We start from the raw sequence: 21,608 nt of genomic DNA, 5'->3' as shown, positions 1-21,608 counted from the left end.
GCGTGCAGATGCACTCACACCTGCCTGCTGCCATTCCTGAGCAAGCTCTGCACTGGTGGTGCCCCGATCCCGCAGCTGAATCAACTTTAGGAGACGGTCCTGGCGCTTGCTGGATTTTCTTGGGCGCCCTGAAGCCTTCTTCACACAATTGAACCTCTCTCTTGGAAGTTCTGGATGATCCGATAAATGGTTGATTTAGGTGCAATCTTACTAGCAGCAATATCCTTGCCTGTGAAGCCCTTTTTGTGCAAAGCAATGATGACGTCACGTATTTCTGCAGGTAACCATGGTTAACAGAGGAAGAACAATTATGATTTCAAGCACCAATTCTCTTTTTAAAGCTTCCAGTCTGTTATTCTAACTCAATCAGCATGACAGGGTGATCTCCAGCCTTGTCCTCGCCAACACTCACCTGTGTTGTTTTTCAGTTAGCTTGTTGAGATAATTAGCATTAAGCGTAGTGCTAGGCTAACTAGCTACCAACTAACGTCCACAACCAGGAGCTCAATAAGCTACGCCCCGCATAAAAAGAAGATGTGTGCTGGTTGGAGAAAGAAGTTCTGGGGGCTGAACATTGTTGTGAAAGAGGAAGAGGAGGATATCACAGTGAAAGGGGAGGAGGGGGGAGATGACTGTCACAGTGAAAGGGGAGGAGGGGGAGATGACTGTCACAGTGAAAGGGGAGGAGGGGGAGATGACTGTCACAGTGATAGGGGAGGAGAGAGGGAGATGACTGTCACAGTGAAAGGGGAGGAGGGGGGAGATGACTGTCACAGGAAAGGGGAGGAGGGGGAGATGACTGTCACAGTGAAAGGGGAGGAGGGGGAGATGACTGTCACAGTGAAAGGGGGAGGAGGGGGGAGATGACTGTCACAGTGAAAGGGGAGAAGGGGAGATGACTGTCACAGTGAAAGGGGAGGAGGAGGATGGATATCTGATTAACAGCAGTGAGTTTTGTCTTGGGGAGAGGCAGAAAGCTCTGATTAGAGAAAAGGGCCTGCAGTGTCACTGGCCTTTTAACTATCCCAAAGCCTGGGACCAAGAGGCATGGAGAGGCAGCCTTTAGTTACTATGCCTCCCAGCCTCTGGAATAGCCAGAGAACCTGAGGGGGAACGAAAACTGTGCCATTTTAAAAATAGATCTTAAAACACACCTTTTTAGTGGTGCTTTTCACTCAGGTGCTTTTTTAGTCTTGCATTTTTTATTGTAATTCTTTAGTTTTTTATCCTCTTATATTTGTGTAGTAAATATTTAGTTTCATTTTAATTGGTTTTATTAGTTTTTTTCCTGTGAAGCACATTGTGTTCCATTCCATGTCTGAAATGTGCTGTATAAATAAAGCTTGATTTGATTCTCTGGTGTTATTAGGTCCCTAATATTGAGTTAGGCCTATAAGGTAAGATAGACTGATATGATTGAAATCTCTATGGTGTTATTGAATTTAAACAACAAGGCACTCAACCCCGTGGATTATTGTGAACAACTAAGAGCTGTTCTCTAACATGACGTGAAGAGGAGTGAATAACACAACTAAGAGCTGTTTTCTAACATGACGTGAAGAGCGAATAACACAACTAAGAGCTTTTTGTATTGGAGATTTTTAGTTAACTACTTAGACAACGTAACAAACCAATTATATGATTTATAAAATGTTGTAAAGTATTTATACCCCTTCCACTTTTTCACATTTTCTTGTTACAACCCTGAATTTAAAATGGATTAAATTGAGATTAATTTAGTCACTGGCATACACACAATACCCCAAAATGTCAAAGTGGAATCATGTTTTTCGAAAGAAATTAATTAAAAATGAAAAGCTGAAATGTCTTGAGTTAATAAGAATTCAACCTATTTGTTATGACAAGCCTAAGAAAGTTCAGGAGTAAAAATCTTATCAACAAGTCACATAATAAGTTGCATGGACTAACTCTGTGTACAATAATAGTGTTTAATATGATTTTTGAATGACTACCTCATCTCCGTACCCAGACATACTTACAATTATCTATACGGTCCCTCAGTCGAGCAGTGAATTTCAAACACAGATTCAACCACAAAGACCAGGGAAGTTTTCCAATGCCTCGGAAAGAAGGGCACCTATGGGTAGACGACATTGATGTTCCTTCATTCATTACACTTTGGATGGTGTATCAATATACCCAGCCTCTACAAAGATAGAGACATCCTTCCTAACCAGTTGCCGGAGAGGAAGGAAACCGCTCAGGGATTTCACCATGAGGCTAATGCTGACTTTTAAACAGTTACAGAGTTTAATGGCTGTGATAGGAGAAAAACTGAGAATGGATCAACAACCTTGTAGTTACTCCACAATACTAACCTAAAGACAGAGTGAAAAGAAGGGAAGCCTGTACATAATAAAAATATTCCAAAACATGCATCCTGTTTGCAACAAGGAACTAAAGTAATAATGCAAAAAAATGTGGCAAAGCAATTAGCTTTTTGCAATAAATGTAAATTAATTACTTAAAATCATACAATGTGATTTTCTGGATTTTTGTTTTAAATTCCATCTCTCACAGTTGAAGTGTACCTATGATAAAAATTACAGACCTCTACATGCTTTGTAAGTAGGAAAGCCTGCAAAATCGGCAGTGTATCAAATACTTGTTCTCCCCACTGTATATAATAATGTATGCACTCACTAACTGTAAGTCGCTCTGGATAAGAGTGTCTGCTAAATGACTAAAATGTAAATGTCCTCCCTCATCATAAATGGCACTTATGGCCACTGTTGTCTAGCAGTGATCAACAACCAATTTGACGGAGCTTGAAGAATTTGTAAAATAATAATAGTAAATGTTGCACAATCCAGGTTTAGAAAGCTCTTAGAGACTTACCCATAAAGACTCAGCTGTAACCGCTGCTAAAAGGTGCTTCTATAAAGTATTGACTCTGGTGTGAATACGTACATTACCGGTCAAAGGTTTTAGAACACCTACTCATTCAAGGGTTTTTCTTTATTTTGACTATTTTCTACATTGTAGACTAATAGTGAAGACATCCAAACTATGAAAAAACACATATGGAATCATGTAGCTCAGGTAATAGAGCATGGTGTTTGCAACGCCAGGGTTGTGGGTTCGATTCCCACGGGGGGCCAGTATAAAAAAAATATGTATTCACTAACTGTAAGTCGCTCTGGATAAGAGCGTCTGCTAAATGACTAAAATATAATGTAAAATGAAATAACACATATGGAATCATGTAGTAACCCAAAAAGTGTTAAACAATTCAAAACATGTTTTATATTTGAGATTCTTCAAATAGCCACCCTTTGCCTTGATGACAGCTTTGCACACTCTTGCCATTCTCACCAGCTCACCTGAATACTTTTCCAACAGTCTTGAAGGAGTTCCCACATATGCTGAGCACTTGTTGGCTGCTTTTCCTTCACTCTGCGGTCCGACTCATCCGAAACCATCTCAATTTAGTTTAGGTCGGGGGATTATGGAGGCCAGGTCATCTGATGCAGCACTACATCACTCTCCTTCTTGGTAACATAGCCCTTACATATCCTGGAGGTGTGTTGGGTCAGTGTCCTGTTGAAAAACAAATGATAGTCCAACTAAGCCCAATCAAGATGGAATGGCGTATCACTGCAGAATGCTGTGGTAGCCATGCTGGTTAAGTGTGCCTTGAATTCTAAATAAATCACAGACAGTGTCACCAGCAAAGCACCCCCACACCATAACACCTCCTCCTCCATGCTTTACGGTGGGAAATACATGCGATCATCCGTTTCACCCACACCGCGGCCTCACAAAGACACTGCGGCTGGATCCAAAATCTCCAATTTGGACTCCAGACCAAAGGACAAATGTCCACTGGTCTAATGTCCATTGCTTGTGTTTCTTGGCCCAAGCAAGTGTCTTCTTCTTATTGGTGTCCTTTAGTAGTGGTTTCTTTGGGCAGCAGTTCGACCATGAAGGACTGATTTACACAGTCCCCTCGAACAGTTGATGTTGAGGTGTATGTGACTTGAACTCTGAAGCATTTATTTGGGCGCTTGCAATTTCTGAGGCTGGTAACTCTAATGAACTTATCCTCTGCAGCAGAGTTAACTGGGTCTTCCATTCCTGTGGCGGTCCTCATGAGAGCCAGTTTCATCATAGAGCTTGATGGTTTTTGCGACTGCGCTTTAAGAAACGTTCAAAGTTCTTGAAATGAGTGACTGATCTTCATGCCTTAAAGTAATGATGGACTGTCGTTTCTCTTTGCTTATGTGAGCTGTTCTTGCCATAATATGGACTTGTTCTTTTACCAAATATGGCTATCTTCTGTATACCCCCCCTTACCTTGTCACAACAAAACTGATTGAATCAAATGCATTAAGAAGGAAAGAAATTCCACAAATTAACTTTTAAGAAGGCACACCTGTTAATTGAAATGCATTCCAGGTGACTACCTCATGAAGCTGGTTGAGAGAATGTCAAGAGTGCACAAGCATTTTTGGGGGCGGGCCCGGCCCCCTATGGTCCGCCCATAGCGAGGGGTGTGCACTCACTAACTGTAACTCGCTCTGGATAAGAGCATCTGCTAGATGACTCAAATGTAAACATGAGAAAATGACGACCAAATAGAGGCCTACCAATAAACCTTTATCCATTAGCTAAAGCAAAGCTTTACATGCTCTTGCACCACAGGAACCCTATCATCGACACTAGGCATGCAGCCACATAGACATGTCGCTATTTCCGTACGATACAGCGATCGGTTTGTGAGTGGATATCTGGCTGAAACATTCAATGTTATTTTATATATAGAGGCCCAAAGTCCAACCTTGCGGGGTCCAGAGAAACTGCGTTAACTTTAGAAAATTAGTTACTAAAAGCAGAAGGCGTCCTATGACTGGAGTATTATTTGTATGTTGGCCGAATCCCCAACGTTTAAGTTGAACGGAAGTGAGGCGGAGCCGGCTCTTTTCTCTTGTGACTTTACGCTCCGTACAGAGTAGAACACCAGACAACATGATTGAACAAAGGAGGAATGATAAAATGATATCGGACGGTAACTTTTGAAAATGAGCTAAACAGACTACTGCTGTATTATTATTTGTATGTTGGCGGAGGTCCTATTTTTCATTCGAACGGAAGTGAAGATGGAGTCACATGTTCTCTATTCTCCATTTTGTCTTGTGACTTTAGGCAGAGATTCACATGTTGAAATATAACGTCTCGGTCCTCTACCTCCCTGATCTAAAAGGTCCGTAGACTACAGATAAACATTGCAATCTAGTTAACTTCGCCTGAACTCTGCAATCGACCATAAACACACGTTTCTACAATGAATCAGGTGAGTTTAGATTAATTTAAACATTTTTATAACGGGTCTTTGTGACCTACTTCCTGCTTTTACACTGCGCGCATTTAATGGTCCTTGAATTTTGGAAAATCAATTGTGTAGTTTAGCTGGTTACTCGTAGCCAAGCCCGGCGGCAGGATGAACTCGGCAAGGGGGCATCAGAAATGACTAAGGGGGCACAACTATTTTCGCTTGCTTATAACACAGGATGGATAATAATCGATAGTACAATTACACACAATGTATTTGCAGCCACGCACGGCTGTCTTGCAGCAAGAATACAGGCTACTGCACCGCTTTACAAACATGGACAATTCATAAATAAATCAAGCAAGTCATGACAACGCTACACAGCTACATGCACAATACCCAACAATCCAATGCAAAACAGTTGCGATAATTTATGTATCACTTCCTCATGGCAAGACAATGCATTTCCAATCGCGGAAAGCAAACAATAATGCACTACCAACGACTTATCGGTACAATGCAGCTAGTTGGAGCTTGCCAGTTGGCTGTAGGCTACTCCACTAGCAGATTACCAGTTGGCTGTAGGCTACTCCACTAGCAGCTTACCAGTTGGCTGTAGGCTACTCCACTAGCAGCTTACCAGTTGGCTGTAGGCTACTCCACTAGCAGCTTACCAGGTTGGCTGTAGGCTACTCCACTAGCAGCTTACCAGTTGGCTGTAGGCCACTCCACTAGCAGCTTACCAGTTGGCTTGCAGGCTACTCCATTACAGCTTACCAGTTGCTGTAGGCTACTCCACTAGCATCTTACCAGTTGGCTGTAGGCTACCCACTAGCAGCTACCAGTTGGCTGTAGATTACTCACTAGCAGCTTACCAGTTGGCTTAGGCTACTCCACTAGCAGCTTACCAGTTGGCTGTAGGCTACTCCACTAGCAGGTTACCATGGCTGTAGGCTACTCCACTAGCAGCTTGCTAAAAACTGTAAGCAAGCTAACCTTTTAGCTTCCTACAGATTTAGATGTTGGCGTAGTGTTGTAGGTTACGGTCTTGCTGAAAGGTGAGTTCCTCCCCAGTGTCTGGTGTAAAGCAGACTGAAGCAGTCTTTCCTCTAGGATCTCCCGCTTCGCTTTCATCTGTAAAACTCCCCAGTCTTTGACGATGTCAAGCATTTCCTTACCATGATGCAGCCATCACCATGCTTGAAAATAAGGAGGCAGTTACTCAGTGATGTTATGTTGGATTTGCCCCCAACTTAAGGCTTTGCATTTAGGACCAAAAAGTGTGTTCATTTGCGTGTTAATTTTTTAGCAGTATTACTTTAGTGCCTTGTTGCAAACAAGATGGATGTTCTGGAATATTTATATTCTCCTTTCACTCTGTCATTTAGGTCATTATTGTGGATTATTGTGAATAGTCACATGTACAGGGTTGCAGGTGGTCTTTATTGTGGATTATTGTGAATAGTCACATGTACAGGGTTGCAGGTAGTCATTATTGTGGATTATTGCGAATAGTCAAATGTGCAGGGTTAAAGGTGGTCATTATTGTGGATTATTGTGAACATCTTTTACGTGTCTTGGTGGCTTAATACACCATACACAACATCGTTATTAACAGAGGAAGGGTTAGTCATTCATATCACACAATTACTATTTTAGTTATTGTTTTGTATTTGTTTGTACAAATTTGTAGAATTTTGTTTTTACTTTGTCAGAACGCTGAGTGTGGATGTGGTGCAGGGAATCAAGCGCAGGAACAAGGGTGTTCGTCAACAGACTTTAGTAATCCAAAATAGTAACTCCAAACAGGTGAATAGCCAACCCAACCGGGAGGCATGAACAAATTACACACACACACAACAGTGCGAAAAAACAAGAAAAGGCGCACGCAGTGCGGACTCTCGACAAAACAACACGAGAGAGAAAACCTATCAACAGCAACAGCTGACATAACAATCACACATAACACCTGACCCAAACCACGATAACTAAATACGAAACAAAATCAAACACTAACAAGGGACAGGTGTACAAACAGACAAAACCAAACAAACATGAAACATCGAACGTGGCAGCTAGTACTCCGGGACGACGACCGCCAGCTCTGCCCGAACAAGGAGGAGGAGCAGCCGCCGAAACCGTGACAGATACTCCCTTGACGCGGCTCTAGCCGTGCGCCGATCCTGGCCTCGGGGATGACCAGGACGGCGCGGAGCAGGGCGCGAGGATGACCCCCGATGGAACTCGGTCAGCAGGGACAGGTCTAATATGTCCCTCCTCTGCACCCAGCACCGCTCCTCCGGGCCGTACCCCTCCCACTCCACGAGATATTGGAGACCCCCATCCGGCGTCTCGAATCAAGGATGGACCTCACAGTGTACGCCGGAGCCCCCTCGATGTCCAACGGGGCGGGAGGAATCTCCTCTATCTCATAGTCCTGGAGTGGACCAGCTACCACCGCCTGAGGAGAGACACATGGAACGAGGGGTTAATATTCCTGTAATCAATAGGCAGTTCTAACCTGTAACACACCTCGTTCAACCTCCTCCCAGAGACTTTGAATGGCCACACAAACCGCCGACCCAGCTTCCGGCAGGGCAGGCGGAGGGGCAGGTTTCTGGTCGAGGAGCCAGACTCGATCTCCAGGTGCGTACAGGCCCCTCACTGCGGTGGAGATCGGGCGCTCGTCTTATGCCGACAGATGGCCCGCTGCAGATGGACTGGGCAGCGTTCCATGTCTCCTCCGAGCGCCGCACCCACTCATCCACCGCAGGGGCCTCGATCTGGCTCTCGTGCCAAGGTGCCGAGAACCGGCTGGTACCCTAACACACACTGGAAAGGGGGTTAGTTGGGTGGAGGAGTGGCGGAGAGAGTTCTGCGCCATCTCGGCTCACACGGAACGTATCTCGCCCACTCCTCCGCCGGCCCTGGCAATAAGACCTCAGAAACCTACCCACATCCTGGCTGGGCACGCGTCAACCTGCCCATTACTCTCCGGGTGGTAACCCAGGTAAGGGCTCACACGAAACCCCCAACTGTTCCATAAAGGCTCTCCCACACTCTGGAGGTGAACTGGGGGCCCCGATCAGACACTATATCCTTGGGTACCCTGTGCCGGAAGACATGGGTAAACAGAGCCTCAGCGGTCTGTAGGGCAGTAGGGAGACCCGGCATGGGGAAGGAGACGACAGGCCTTCGAGAACCGATCCACAACTACCAGGATGGTAGTATTCCCTGTGAGGGGGAAGGTCTGTAACAAAGTCCACCGAGAGGTGGGACCAGGGTCGTTGTGGAACGGGGGCAGGGTTTGTAGCTCCCCTGGGCAAATGTCTGGGCGCCTTACACTGTTCACACACCAACAGGAGGAGACATAAACCCTCACATCCCTGGCTAACGTTGGCCACCAGTACTTAGTGCTAAGGCAGTGAAGTGTCCGGCCGATGCCTGGATGTCCAGAGGAGAGGACGTATGAGCCCAATAAATGAGGCGATCGTCACTCGAGCGGAACGTACGTCCGACCCACTGGACACTGTGGAGGACTTGGGCTCGATGTGCATCGCTCGCCGATCTCTGCAGATCGACCTCCCATACCACCGGTGCCACCAGACAAGACCCGGTAGTATGGGAGTGGGCTCAACGTGATCTCTCCTCCGTGTCATTATCGCCGGGAGACAGGGCATCTGCCTTCCCGTTCTTCGGGACCCAGGGATGTAGGTGATTTTAAACACAAACCGGATAGAAACATAGTCCAGCTTGGGCCTGGCGAGATTCAGTCTCCTAGCGCCCGGATGTACTCCAGGTTACGTGGTCCGTCAAAATCGAGGAAAGGGTGTTGAGCCCGCCTCAAGCCAATGCCTCACACCTTTAGGGCCTGTACTACGGCTAACAGCTCCCTGTCCCCTACGTCATACTTCCGCTCCGCCGGACTGGAGCTTCCTAGAATAAAAGACAGGGGCAGAGCTTAGGTGGTGTGCCAGACCGTTGTGAGAGGACGGCCCCAATACGCCTCCGACGTCTACCTCTACCTGGAATGGCAAAGCGGGATCCGGATGCGCCAACACCGCGCCGAGGTAAACAGGTCCTTCAGTCTCCCAAAGCCCTGTCCGCCTCAGCTGACCACCGCAAGCGCACCGGACCCCCTTCAACAGAGACGTTATGGGAGCTGCCACCTGTCCAAAACCCGGATAAACCTCCGCATACAGTCGCAAAACCCAAGAACTGTTGCACCTCTTTCACAGTGGTTGGGGGTTTGCCAATCTACGCACAGCTGACACCCGGTCAACCTCCATCCTCACCCCTCGACGCAGACAACTGATAACCCAAAAAGGGAGACCGACTTCTGAAAGAACAGACATTTCTCTGCCTTGACATATAGGTCATGTTCCAACAGTCTCCTCAACACTCGGCGCACCAGGGCTACATGCTCAGCTCGGGTAGAACTGCACACCAGAATGTCGTCTATGTACTACTTACTACTCCCTGCCCCTGCATGTCCCGGAAAATCTCATCTACAAAGATTGGAAGACTGAGGGAGCATTCATTAACCCATATGGCATGACGAGATACTCGCTAATGACCGGAGGTCGTAATAAATGCTGTCTTCCATTCATCGCCCTCTCTAATGCACACCAAGTTATATGCGCTCCTGAGATCCAAATTTGAGAAGAACTGAGCACCGTGTAATGACTCCGTCATAGTCGCAATCAGAGGGAAGTGGATAACTGTACTTCACCGTAATCTGATTGAGACCGCGGTAATCAATACACGGGCGCAAACCTCCATCTTTTTTCTTCACAAAAAGAAGCTTGAGGAAGCGGGTGAAGTGGAGGCGCGTATGTATCCCTGTCTCAGAGACTCGCGATGTAAGTTTCCATTGCCTTCCTCTCCTCTTGGGACAAGGGATACACATGGCTCAGCGGAGAGCTGCTCTTAACTGGAGATCTATCGCACAATCTCCTGTCTATGAGGCGGCAGCTGCACCGCCCCTTGTCTTACTAAACACCAGTGTAAAATCCTCATACTCGGGGGAATATGCAGTGCGGGCATTTGATTTGGACTCTCCACCGAGGTCGCCCCTATGGAAACACCCAGACATAGCCCCTCACATGAACAGACCTTACCCTTTAAGAGCTTTCTCTCCACTTCTAAAATAGTAGGATCATGGGTAATCAACCAGGGAAGTCCCAGCACCACCGGATACGCAGGAGAGTCAATCAGATAGAGCTGAATCGTCTCATTTACATTTTACATTTTAGTCATTTAGCAGACGCTCTTATCCAGAGCGACTTACAGGAGCAATTAGGGTTAAGTGCCTTGCTCAAGGGCACATTTACGTCATTTAGCAGACGCTCTTATTCAGAGCGACTTACAAATTGGTGCATTCACCCGTCTCCTCATGACCCCCCTGCGTCTTCATCCTAAGGGGCGCTGTGACCTCCCTAATTAACCCAGATCCTAACGGACGGCTATCTAGGGCATGTACAGGGAAAGGCTTATCCACGGGAAGGAGAGGAATCCCTAACTCTACACAGAACTGGCGATCTACAAAATTCCCAGCTGCGCCTGAATCTACTAGCGCCTTATGCTGGGAATGAGAGGTGCAACCTGTGGGGAAACAAACAGGCAAGGTTATGTGAACGACAGAAAGCTCTGGGTGGGCAGGGCGCCTACTCACCTGGGAGGACTCCCCAATGCGTGGCCTGCCTTCACCTCCACCGGGGACCTTCCCCAACACCTAGCCGCGGTGTGCCCTCCACGGCCACAGTTGGTGCAGGGAACGGCCCCCTCGGGTTCCTACTCCTCCGTTCTCTAGCGCCAGCACCTCCGAGCTCCATAGGGCTCGGCTCGGAGGTGCCGGAAGGTGGAATGGGCAACCCCACCCGGGACGTCCACGGGTGGCGAGCAGGGTGTCCAGCCGAATGGCCATGTCGACCAGTTGGTCAAAACGACAACGTGGTATCCCTGCACGCCAACTCTCTCTGGACGTCCTCCCGGAGGCTGCAGCGGAAGTGATCTATGAGGGCCCGCTCATTCCACCCTGCATCTGCCGCTAGAGTCCGGAACTCCAAAGCAAAATCCTGTGCGCTCCTCATCCCCTGTCGGAGGTAGAACAGACGCTCCCCCGCCGCCTTCCCCTTCTGGTGGATGGTCAAACACGGCACGGAAGCGAGCGGGAGAACTCCGCATAGGTAATAGTAGCGGCGTCTATTCTCCTCCATTGGCGATGGCCCACTCCAACGCCTTGCCAGTGAGACAGGAGATGAGGCGGAGACGCTCTGTGTCCCGAGGGCGCCGGGTGTCACGGTGGCGAGTAGAGCTCCACTTGCAGCAGGAACCATTGACAGCCGGCAGCGGAGCCGTCGTACGCCCTCAGGAGCGAGCCGAATCCCGCTGGGTTCCGGAAGGGGGACAGGAGGACTGACCGATGGGGATGGTCCGGTAGGTGGGGCGTGAGTACCCGCTGCTTTCCCATCGGTGGAGTGGTCATCACCCGATCCAGGGCGTGACCGATCTGGTTGATCCTGTCCTCCTGCCCACGAAGACGGTCCTCCATAATGTCCATTGGCGCGGTTGCTTCTGCTGATTCCATGAGTTGATGTGTGATTCTGTCAGAACGCTGAGTGTGGATGTGGTGCAGGGAATCAAGCGCAGGAACAAGGGTGTTCGTCAACAGACTTTAATAATCCAAAATAGTAACTCCAAACAGGTGAATAGCCAACCCAACCGGGAGGCATGAACAAATTACGCACACACACAGCAGTGCGAAAAAACAAGAAAAGGCGCACGCAGTGCGGACTCTCAACAAAACAACACGAGAGAGAAAACCTATCAACAGCAACAGCTGACATAACAATCACACATAACACCTGACCCAAACCACGATAACTAAATACGAAACAAAATCAAACACTAACAAGGGACAGGTGTACAAACAGAAAAAAACCAAACAAACATGAAACATCGAACGGTGGCAGCTAGTACTCCGGGGACGACGACCGCCGAAGCCTGCCCGAACAAGGAGGAGGAGCAGCCTCGGCCGAAACCGTGACATACTTTCACATTATTTTGTGTAGATGAATTACGGAAAATTATAATCAAATCTATTTCAATCCCACTTTTTAAAGCAACAAAATGTGAAAAAAGTTATAGTGGGTGTAGACTTTCCATAGGAACTGTATAGCCTAATAATATTTAGGAAGTTAATTTCCTTGGGAAGATAACTGCCTGTGCTTCTTCGTCCACTCATATATAGACTACTCTATTTAATTGAGACCAAACGCTCACCTAATCTGGCACGCCCAACTAGGAGAGGAGAGGTATGGCTACTGAACTAGGAGAGGAGAGGTATGGCTGCTGAACTAGGAGAGGAGAGGTATGGCTGCCGAACTAGAAGAGGAGAGGTATGGCTGCCAAACTAGGAGAGGAGAGGTATGGCTGCCGAACTAGGAGAGGAGAGGTATGGCTGCCGAACTAGGAGAGGAGAGGTATGGCTGCCGAACTAGGAGAGGAGAGGTATGGCTGCCGAACTAGGAGAGGAACGGTATGGCTGCCGAACTAGGAGAGGAGAGGTATGGCTGCCGAACTAGGAGAGGAGAGGTATGGCTGCCGAACTAGGAGAGGAGAGGTATGGCTTCCGATCTAGGAGAGGAGAGGTATGGTTGCTGAACTAGGAGAGGAGAGGTATGGCTGCTGAACTAGGAGAGGGAGAGGTATGGCTGCTGAACTAGGAGAGGGAGAGGTGTGGCTGCTGAACTAGGAGAGGAGAGGTATGGCTGCTGAACTAGGAGAGGAGAGGTAAGGCTGCTGAACTAGGAGAGGAGAGGTATGGCTGCTGAACTAGGAGAGGAGAGGTATGGCTGCTGAACTAGGAGAGAAGAGGTATGGCTGCTGAACTAGGAGAGGAGAGGTATGGCTGCTGAACTAGGAGAGGAGAGGTATGCCTGCTGAACTAGGATAGGAGAGGAGAGGTATGGCTGCTGAACTTGAAACAGCAAGAAAGATGAGCGGTCCGTTGCACTTTCTCTTGACCTATGTTTTGCACGTAGGATATAGCCTGTCTTTTAGGAGCGGGAATATTTTCAGTCAGAGACAAATAAATGGATAATTAATATATATTGAGAAGGAGAAGACTCAACGCTCGATCCCCATGTTGCGCCTTTTGCTTCATATTGATAATCACATTTTGGGATTTCACCTCGACTCACGTTGGTTGAGCGTCCTCAACTTCTTTCTATTAACAGACACTGTAGTAAACTATAGCCTAATTATATTTAAGTGAATTTCCTTGGAAAGATAACTGCCACGTGATTTATTCGCCCATGGTAGGCTAGTGTGTGAATAATTTGACAGACGTGCTTTTAGTACAATAGCTAGGCTAATGCATACACAGCAGAAAGACACCGTTTCCAAATAATCTGCGGGACAAGTATATTTATCACAACGTTTTCTGTCTGACCGCCCTCAACATGAAAAATACGGACCGCGCTGCAATGATCTGTCGGAGCCCGCAGCCCTCTACCTCCAAACATCTTTGTTGTACCATTTGAAAGTGGAAAGAAATATATACAGTACCAGTCAAAAGTTTGGACACACCTATTCATTCAAGGGTTTTTCTTTATTTTTACGTTGTAGAATAATAGTGAAGACATCAAAACTATGAAATAACACATATGGAATGATGTAGTAACCAAGAAAGTGTTAAACAAATCAAAATATGTGATGTTTGAGATTCTTCAAATAGCCACCCTTTGCCTTGAAGACAGCTTTGCACACTCTTGGCATTCTCTCAACCAGCTTCATGAGGTAGTCACATGGAATATATTCTGATTTGTTTAACACTTTGTTGGTTACAACATTATTCCATATGTGTTATTTCATAGTTTGGATGTTATTACATTTTAGTACATTTGTCAGCCAAAACATGACACCCGCCCTTTTTTTCATGTGTTCTATCGCAAACTGTCATCAACATGAAGCTTTCCAACGTAACATCAACTATCCAATCTAAGCCACATTGACAATTTGAAATTAGCACATCAATTACAAAAAATTACAATTTAATATATTTAAATCCCACTTTGTAACGTAACAAAATGTGAAAAAGGTTCAAGGGAGTGCAGACGTTCTAAAGGCAATGTATTATATTAGGTTAACATTTCAAAATAGTCTGATGCATATCCTGTAGATCAGATCAAATAACCTGTAGATCAGATCAAGGAACGCTGTCTATACTTCCATCCCTTTGGTTATTGGCTGATTCCATCGCCAGTAATGCCCAAAAATATTCTTGGAATTCTCACATAGAAACGTAATTGGGGTCTAATATAAAAATAAGCTAAATCAATTTGCCCTTTTTCCCGACATGTCCTATTGGTCAGGAAGCGGCACAGGTCCTAATCCAGGCACTTGTCATCTCCCGTCTGGATTACTGCAACTCGCTGTTGGCTGGGCTCCCTGCCTGTGCCATTAAACCCCTACAACTCATCCAGAATGCCGCAGCCCGTCTGGTGTTCAACCTTCCCAAGTTCTCTCACGTCACCCCGCTCCTCCGCACACTCCACTGGCTTCCAGTTGAAGCTCGCATCTGTTACAAGACCATGGTGCTTGCCTATGGAGCTGTGAGGGGAACGGCACCTCTGTACCTTCAGGCTCTGATCAGTCCCTACACCCAAACGAGGGCATTGCGTTCATCCACCTCTGGCCTGCTGGCTCCCCTTCCTCTGCGGAAGCATAGTTCCCGCTCAGCCCAGTCAAAACTGTTCGCTGCTCTGGCACCCCAATGGTGGAACAAGCTCCCTCACGACGCCAGGACAGCGGAGTCACTCACCACCTTCCGGAGACATTTGAAACCCCACCTCTTTAAGGAATACCTGGGATAGGATATAGTAATCCTTCTACCACCCCACTAAAAATGTTTAAAATTTTTTTTTTTATTGTAAAGTGGTTATCCCACTGGCTATAGGGTGAATGCACCAACTTGTAAGTCGCTCTGGATAAGAGCGTCTGCTAAATGACGTAAATGTAAATGTTAATGTAAGTGTAAGATATTGGTTTCTCCCGTGGGAGCCCTGGGTTCATATCGTGCGTGTTACATACAGTTACAATATTTGAGCGCTGCAAATCTGCGTAGCAAGCAAACAGACAATGTGTATTATTTTTAACATGCTGTGAAAGTATTACAAGTTACAAGCTATATCATAAACCCATCGTTGAAAACCACATTTTTCATCTTCTGTGGTTTGGTAACTTCCTGTTGTTCAACGGACCGGAATGAAGAAGCAGAGTTTGGCAAAAAAAATGTTGGTGTCCATTAAGTCTTAAACAGCAAGGGGGCATTGTTTGAACTCCGTTGTGGCCGTCCCCATTTAAATGCAAGACCTCATCAGACCATTGTTGTGTTGTTTTACCCTCACTGAACTAACGTGAGAACTCCACTACCCTCTTTTTGGGATTTACAGGAAACACCTATTCCACCACCCTCCTTCTTCTCCCTCCAACCCTCCTCCCCCCTCCCCCTCTTGTGGTCCCCAGGTCGTGCCTCTCCTGGTAACTTACTGCTGGGTCTGAAGAGGGTGTCTGTGCTGCTGGTCGACTGCAGGAAAACACCGGGACAGAGTGGGTTTATGCTCTTACATATATTTATTTTGGGACACTCCCTAGATGTCCTTAATTACCATTAAATACAATCACTAACCTTCTTAAAATGTAGAATCATTAGAAGCACTCCTACCCCATTGGTTACGTTGATGATTTTAACCCATCCAAAATGCTCAAATCCGATCACAAGAGTTTGGAAAGCGGGGCCTTGAACTAACTTCGATATGAAGAAGGAACCCTAACTGTCTGTCTTTGTTTCACAGGGGACAGCCCTAACCGTCGCTCTCTCAGTAGAAGGGGCTTATCATCTGGGGAAGCTAACCAACATCATGATACTGACGAGGCAGAGAAGAGTCTCTCCAGATCAGAACACCTCAAGAAACACCAGCAGAGACTTACAGGGAAGAAACCTCACCGGTGCTTTGACTGTGGAAAGAGTTTCACCTCTTCAGCAACACTTAAAACACACCAGAGAATACACACAGGAGAGAAGCCTTACAGCTGTGATCAATGTGGGAAGAGATTCACTCATTCAGGACCCCTGGCTGGACACAAGAGAACACACACAGGAGAGAAGCCTTTTGGTTGTGATCAATGTGGGAAGAGATTCACTCATTCAGGAAGCCTGGCTTTACACAAGAGAATACACACAGGAGAGAAGCCTTACAGCTGTGATCAGTGTGGGAAGAGATTCACTCAGTCAGGAAACCTGGCTTTACACAAGAGAACACACACTGGAGAGAAGCCTTACCACTGCTCAGACTGTGGGCATAGTTGTAGTACTTCAGGGTATTTAAAAGTTCACCAGCTAACACACACTGGAGAGAAGCCATTTGGTTTTGATCAGTGTGGGAAGAGATTCACTCGGTCAGGAAGCCTGGCTGAACACAACAGAAAACACACAGGCGAGAAGCCTTACCACTGCTCAGACTGTGGGCATAGTTGTAGTACTTCAGGGTATTTAAAAGTTCACCAGCGAACACACACTGGAGAGAAGCCTTTTGGTTGTGATCAGTGTGGGAAGAGATTTACTCAGTCAGGACACCTGGCTAGACACAAGAGAATACACACAGGAGAGAAACCTTATAGCTGTGACCAATGTGGGAAGAGATTCACTCATTCAGGAAGCCTGGAGTTACACAAGAGAATGCACGCAGGAGAAAAGCCTTACCACTGCTCAGACTGTGGAATGAGCTTAACCACTTCAAAAGGACTTCTAGTACACCAGAGAACACACACAGGAGAGAAGCCTTTTGGTTGTGATCAGTGTAGGAAGAGATTCACTCACTCAGGAAACCTGGCTTTACACAAGAGAATACACACAGGAGAGAAGCCTTTTGGTTGTGATCAGTGTGGGAAGAGATTCACTTGGTCAGGAAGCCTGGCTGAACACAATAGAAAACACACAGGCAAGAAGCCTTACCACTGCTCAGACTGTGGGCATAGTTGTAGTACTTCAGGGTATTTAAAAGTTCACCAGCGAACACACACTGGAGAGAAGCCTTTTCGTTGTGATCAGTGTGGGAAGAGATTTACTCAGTCAGGACACCTGGCTAGACACAAGAGAATACACACAGGAGAGAAGCCTTTTGGTTGTGATCAGTGTGGGAAGAGATTCACTCTGTCAGAACACCTGGCTTTACACAAGAGAATACACACAGGAGAGAAACCTTATAGCTGTGACCAATGTGGGAAGAGATTCACTCATTCAGGAAGCCTGGAGTTACACAAGAGAATGCACGCAGGAGAAAAGCCTTACCACTGCTCAGACTGTGGAATGAGCTTAACCACTTCAAAAGGACTTCTAGTACACCAGAGAACACACACAGGAGAGAAGCCTTTTGGTTGTGATCAGTGTAGGAAGAGATTCACTCACTCAGGATACCTGGCTTTACACAAGAGAATACACACAGGAGAAAAGCCTTACCACTGCTCAGACTGTGGAATGAGCTTAACCACTTCAAAAGGACTTCTAGTACACCAGTGAACACACACAGGAGAGAAGCCTTTTGGTTGTGATCAGTGTGGGAAGAGATTCACTCACTCAGGAAACCTGGCTTTACACAAGAGAATACACACAGGAGAGAAGCCTTTTGGTTGTGATCAGTGTGGGAAGAGATTCACTTGGTCAGGAAGCCTGGCTGGACACAAGAGAATACACACAGGTGAGAAGCCTTACCACTGCTCAGATTGTGGAATGAGCTTAACCACTTCACAGGGACCTCTACGAAACAAGAGAACACACACAGGAGAGAAACCTTACCACTGCTCTGACTGTGGCATTAGCTTAACTTCTTCACATGGACTTCTACTACACAAGAGAACACACACAGGAGAGAAACCTTATAGCTGTGATCAGTGTGGGAAGAGATTCACTCAGTCAGGAAGCCTGGCTGGACACAAGAGAAAACACCACACTGTTGGGTAACCTTTCCACTTTTGTTAGCTCAGTCCAGTTAATGGCAGACTAGTGTACACACACCGGAGAGAAGCCCTACAGGGTGAGTTTTGCCACCTCAAGCGTTCTTAATGTGGCCTTCCTTAGTGTAATTTGATGTACTGTCAACAAGGGGTCCACCCTCTGATAACTTTAACTATCCATTATTTCCAGATTTCTATTAATTGCAATGTGAGTGAAATAGTCTGTGTTTGAATGGTGTGGGCGTACGTACCCCAACAACAGAATGGTGTGGGTGTTTCCCAACAACAGGATTGGTCAGCTCAGAGAAAGCAGGGCGGTAGCTCCTCCCCATCTCTCTGCAAGTCTATCGTTAGGGTTAAGGCAAGGGTCCGTTTAACATGTTGACTAGTTGGGATGTGGTCAGAAAAGTCCCTTAAGTCGCTGCCGTCCCACAGTCTGTTGACAGATGCTATGATACCAGTTAAGTCTGTTCACCAGAGATTACAGAAATGTTGGCAGGTAGATTTCTTTGGTTTGCTTAGCGAGCAAGCTAGAGGGATCTGAAGACTGATAACAATGTCTGAGGACAATTCACCATCACCATGATCAACCCTGTCTACCATCCAACTCACCATGATGAACCCTGTCTACCAGGCAACTCACCATGATCAACCCCGTCTACCATCCAACTCACCATGATGAACCCTGACTACCAGGCAACTCACCATCACCATGATCAACCCTGTCTACCATCCAACTCACCATGATCAACCCTGTCTACCATCCAACTCACCATGATCAACCCTGTCTACCATCCAACTCACCATGATCAACCCTGTCTACCATCCAATTCACCATGATGAACCCTGACTACCAGGCAACTCACCATCACCATGATCAACCCTGTCTACCATACAACTCACCATCACCATGATCAACCCTGTCTAACATCCAACTCACCATGATCAACCCTGTCTACCATCCAATTCACCATGATCAACCCTGTCTACCATCCAATTCACCAAGATGAACCCTGTCTACCATCCAATTCACCATGATCAACCCCATCTACCAGCCAACTCAGCATCACCATGATCAACCCCGTCTACCATCCAGCTCACCATATTTTGAAATGACATGATATTATTTGGCAGAATGAACACAGTATAGTGAATATTTTCGCAAACTGCGTTACCCACTCCAGTCAGCAGATGACGATGTGAGACTTAAGAGCTTTTTCAACAACAACACAGACTCATCAGCCTCCTCGGTAGCTTGCTAGCAAACATAGAAACCAAAACATCGGCGCTCTTTTGACCATTTCATGTACAGTCGTGGTCAAAGGTTTTGAGAATGACACAAGTATTGGTCTTCACAAAGTTTGCTGCTTCAGTGTTTTTAGATATTTTTCTCAGCTGTTACTAAGGTATACTGAAGTATAATTACAAGTATTCCATAAGTGTCAAAGGCTTTTATTGACAATTACATTAAGTTTATGCAAAGAGTCAATATTTGCAGTGTTGACCCTTCAATTTCAAGACCTCTGCAATGGCATGCTGTCAATTAACTTCAGGGCCACATCGGGCGGCAGGTAGCTTACTGGTTAAGAGCGTTGTGCCAGTAACCGAAAGGTTGCTGGTTCTAATCCCCGTGCCGACTAGGTGAAAAATCTGTCGATGTGCCCTTGAGCAAGGCACTTAACCCTAATTGCTCCTGTAAGTCGCTCTGGATAAGAGCGTCTGCTAAATGACCAATTATTATTATCCTGACTGATGGCAGCCCATTCTTGCCTAATCAATGCTTGGAGTTTGTCAGAATTGGTGGGTTTTTGTTTGTCCACCCGCCTCTTCAGGATTGACCACAAGTTCTCAATGGGATTAAGGTCTGGGGAGTTTCCTGGCCATGGACTCAACATTTCAATGTTTTGTTCCCCGAGCCACTTAGTTATCACTTTTGCCTTATGGCAAGGTGCTCCATCATGCTGGAAAAGGCATTGGTCGTCACCAAACTGTTCTTGGATGGTTGGAAGAAATTGCTCTCTGAGGATGTGTTGGTACCATTCTTTATTCATGGCTGTGTTCTTAGGCAAAATTGTGAGTGAGCCCACTCCCTTGGCTGAGAAGCAACCCCACACACGAATGATCTCAGGATGCTTTACTGTTGGCATGACACAGGACTGATGGTAGCGCTCACCTTGTCTTCTCCGGACAAGGTTTATTCCGGATGCCCCAAAAAATCGGAAAGGGGATTCATCAGAGAAAATTACTTTACCCCAGTCCTCAGCAGTTCAATCACTGTACCTTTTGCAGAATATCAGTCTGTCCCTGATGTTTTTCCTGGAGAGAAGTGGCTTCCTCGCTGCCCTTCTTGACACCAGGCCATCCTCCAAAGTATTTGCCTCACTGTGCGTGTAGATGCACTCACACCTGCCTGCTGCCATTCCTGAGCAAGCTCTGCACTGGTGGTGCCCCGATCCCGCAGCTGAATCAACTTTAGGAGAAGGTCCTGGCGCTTGCTGGATTTTCTTGGGCGCCCTGAAGCTTTCTTCACACAATTGAACCTCTCTCCTCTAAGTTCTGGATGATCCGATAAATGGTTGATTTAGGTGCAATCTTACTAGCAGCAATATCCTTGCCTGTGAAGCCATTTTTGTGCAAAGCAATGATGACGGCACATATTTCCTTGCAGGTAACCATGGTTAAAAGAGGAAGAACAATTATGATTTCAAGCACCACCCTCCTTTTAAAGCTTCCAGTCTGTTATTCTAACTCAATCAGCATGACAGGGTGATCTCCAGCCTTGTCCTCGTCAACACTCACCTGTGTTAACGAGAGAATCACTGACATGATGTCAGCTGGTCCTTTTGTGGCAGGGCTGAAATGCAGTGGAAATGTTTTTGGGGGATTAAGTTCATTTTCATGGCAAAGAGGGACTTTGCAATTAATTGCAATTCATCTGATCACTCTTCATAACATTCTGGAGTATATGCAAATTGCCATCATAAGAACTGAGGCAGCAGACTTTATGAAAATTAATATTTGTGTCATTCTCAAAACTTTTGACCACGACTTTATATTAACAGCAGGGTTTTAAACACAGTCTGTGTGCTAACCAGTTATTACATTTCATATACAGTTGAAGTCGGAAGTTTACATACACTTAGGTTGGAGTCATTAAAACTCGTTTTTCAACCACTCCACAAATGTCTTGTTAACAACCTATAGTTATGGCAAGTCGGTTAGGACATCTACTTTGTGCGTGACACAAGTAATTTTTCCAACAATTGTTTACAGGCAGATTATTTCACTTATAATTCAC

At 46.3% G+C, this 21,608-nt stretch overlaps 1 long non-coding RNA gene across 1 annotated transcript; it reads right to left on the bottom strand.

Annotated features, from left to right (window-relative positions):
• Positions 1-346: 346 nt before the first annotated feature.
• LOC123485423 lies at positions 347-21,154 on the bottom strand. The gene is made up of 2 exons (XR_006659001.1): positions 21,110-21,154; positions 347-412 (listed from the first exon to the last, which is right to left on the bottom strand). It is a non-coding gene; the product is annotated as an uncharacterized LOC123485423 (long non-coding RNA).
• Positions 21,155-21,608: the final 454 nt, after the last annotated feature.

This window comes from Coregonus clupeaformis, unplaced genomic scaffold, assembly GCF_020615455.1.
Source record: "Coregonus clupeaformis isolate EN_2021a unplaced genomic scaffold, ASM2061545v1 scaf0684, whole genome shotgun sequence".
NCBI classification, from domain to species: Eukaryota; Metazoa; Chordata; class Actinopteri; order Salmoniformes; family Salmonidae; genus Coregonus; species Coregonus clupeaformis.
The sequence above is the reverse complement of the archived record's forward strand: the minus strand, read 5'-3'. Positions and strand labels throughout refer to the sequence as shown.